Below are 3275 nucleotides of genomic sequence, written 5' to 3' on the forward strand. Positions count from 1 at the left end.
GAGGCTGCCTACAACCACAAAGCATTTTTGGGGAGTGTGTGTGTGGATGCTGAGTTTTCAGAGCGACTCAGCAAAGCACACCCAATAAGCTGGACAAGGGCGGCAGTGTGGAAACAGGCCTACTTTAAAACACTGTAACTTTCACCTAAGCTAACATTTTGTGACTATCTCCACCCACTAAGAAACTATTTTGTGACTCCCAAGTCTCTTGAAAAAATAAAGTTAAAATTAAATATCACCCAGAAATAAATCCAGAGGAGTTAGCCGTGTTAGTCTGTAGTAGCAAAATAGTAAAGAGTCCAGTAGCACCTTTAAGACTAACCAACTTTATTGTAGTATAAGCTTTCGAGAACCACAGCTCTCTTCGTCAGATGCGTCAGCTTTCAAGAACTACAGCTCTCTTTGTCAGATGCATCATCAGCTTTCAAGAGCCACATCTCTCTTTGTCAGATGCATCTGACGAAGAGAGCTGTGGCTCTCGAAAGCTTATGCTACAATAAAGTTGGTTGGTCTTAAAGGTGCTACTGGACCCTTTGCTATTTTCCCAGAAATAAAGTCTGCCTTCTTCTGCTATCATCTAGTCCAACTCCTTTGCTCAATGCACGGATTCCAAAGCTGGCACATTCCCAAAAGATGGTTAGTCAACCTCTGCTTGAAAACTTCCAGGGAAGGAAAACCTACCCCCTTTTAGGTAATTGATCCCATTTCAACCTTCTTTCATCATTACAAAGTTTTTCTAGTGTTCAAGCCAAATCTCCCCTCGTGTAAGGCAATTAGTGTTTGTCTTATTACCAGTTCCATACATCTGTCCGTGTCTGAGCAGAAACATAGAACTGGTTGTAAGATAAATAGCACACGCACACACACCCCGGCCCTTCTCTGCTTCTTACAGTGTATGGAGTAGAAGGAGAGAATGAAGACACTCCAGCTGCTTCCATATGCACACAGGAGCAGATTTATACACACACAAACACATATACACACGTGCCCCATTTTAAAGGAAAGCTTCAGGTCATACCATAGAAGCACAGGGCCTTGTTTGTGGCATTGGTGGATCTAACCTCAGCCTTTGACTCAGGGCCAAGCTAGAAGTGACAAATGACACTTGAACGGCAAGTGAACAGACTCTTGTGTATTCCTCCCTGTTCAATTGTGCTCCACTTGCGCTCCACTTGATCACGTAGAGGAGCGCAAGTGAACAGGGAGGAATACATGTGAGTCTGTTCACTTGCCATTCAAGTGTCATTCGTCACTTGTGGCTTGTCCCTCAGTCAACCAGAACTGCCTATAGGCAAAATTAGCAGGCACAAACATGAACAAACACTCCTGGTTCCTGTTTCGGGAATTCAATTGTGACATATTTGAGAGAATTAAGGTGGGCCCTTCTGGCTCTTTAATGGAGAGGTTCCAGTTACTTGGGGGGTTAAACAGGAGTGCTGTCAGATAAACCCCAGCATACCTGCCATGATTGTTTCTGTGCATAATACTCTGATCCTCTGAGAATGTGCAAAGGGAACTCAGTTGCTGCTTGGCTCTTTTTTGCTTTTGCTTTCCCGGCTGGCTTGAGAACGTGGCCTTGGAGTGTCGGCCGGAGCCAGCCCTCCCCGAGAACCACAATGAACTCATTCCTCCCTGCTCCCTGCTCCCCAGGCCTGGACCCTTCGCGCCAAAACTCTAACAGTCCCCCATTCCCAAGGGCGGGAACGTTCCCGTTCTCACTGCTCACCCACCTTGCGTCACTTCTGCCAATGACCCTGTCTGAGTACCTTGATACTGATACATCTCTTCAATAAAGTAACTTTAAACTCTTACACCTGAGTGTCTGCAGTGAAGTGCTTGAGGGATTTATCTGGCAAGACCTGACAAGTGCATTCTGGTCCCACTGCTTTTCAACTTGTATTTAAATGACATTGTTTCAAGTCCATCAGGCCCTGAATTCTTTCCGCCACCCTTGGGCAGTTGTAAAATATTGATCCTTTTATACGCAGACAATATGATCGCACTGTCCGTAACTTGCATTGGTTTAAGACAGCTGTTGCATAAACTGGGCCCCTTTTGTAAGGATGCTTTAGTGGTGTAATCCTAAGCAGCGTTGCTCCAGGATTGCTTAGGATTGCACTGTAACTTGGGGTAACTTTGAGTGAAACCCAGTTGTGGAAAGGTCATCTGGCAATAACAAGATCTCTTGTTCTGAGAAATATAGGTGCCACCGTAATTTTATAGTTCAAAAGGAGAATTTTTGATTGAGCCGGCCCTGAAATTATTCCAAAGCAAGGCCATTCCACAGTTCCTCTGCGGCACAGAGATCTGGGGCTGGAATGAGCATTAGATCTCAACCTTAGAACCCATTCAAGATCTCTTCTTAAGGGGAATCTTAGCTTGGTTTACCTTCAGTCAGAGCCCAGTTGCACTTGGCTTTATTTAGATTCTGCAAAAAGCAAAAGAACCTTTGTCGGTCCACTTTTAAAGCAAAGTGCAGTGTTGCCACCTGCAGATTCCACCTGCACAGCTGGCTTTAATAATCGCCATCTACCCCCACCCCACCCCCAGCAGACAACCTGTGGGGTCTTCCCTTGCCTGGTTATAATAATCGAGATCTTTCAGACTCATACCATGCTGGACAGAAACATAATCTCTTGCTCCAGATTCTCTCCTAGGTTCAAACTGTTTAAAAAGGACCATGGCAGAACTTCTTATCTGTCCAACATTACTTTTCCCAACCTCAGAATGGCCCTAACATCTGCGCGGTTTCTAAGAATGCCCTCTGCTTTTCTAGATGGTCGTCGCGTCCGTATGGGTGCTAGTGAGTGAGGCTGGTGTCCCAGCAAAGAACACACAACACACAGCATGAACAGATGTAATGGGCTGCAGCTTTATTGATTACAGCTATTGGAACATTGGCAAGGCAATAGGTTCACTGCACTGGATGGCCCACTGCAATTCGATGCCAAGTTCCCCCAGCACGCCCACTGGGCACCGCGGGATGTCTGTCTGTCTGTTGCAGTTCTGATTTTAACATAACTGAAGGCAAGTAGCAGGACTGAACCTTATGCATCTATATCCAGAGGAGTTAGCCGTGTTAGCCTGTAGTTGCAAAATAGTAAAGAGTCCGGTAGAACCTTTAAGACTAACCAACTTATTTGTAGCATAAGCTTTCGAGAACCACAGCTCTCTTCGTCAGATGCATCTGACGAAGAGAGCTGTGGTTCTCGAAAGCTTATGCTACAAGTAAGTTGGTTAGTCTTAAAGGTGCTACTGAACTCTTTACTATTATG

Source organism: Eublepharis macularius, chromosome 2 (assembly GCF_028583425.1).
Source record: "Eublepharis macularius isolate TG4126 chromosome 2, MPM_Emac_v1.0, whole genome shotgun sequence".
NCBI lineage: Eukaryota > Metazoa > Chordata > Lepidosauria > Squamata > Eublepharidae > Eublepharis > Eublepharis macularius.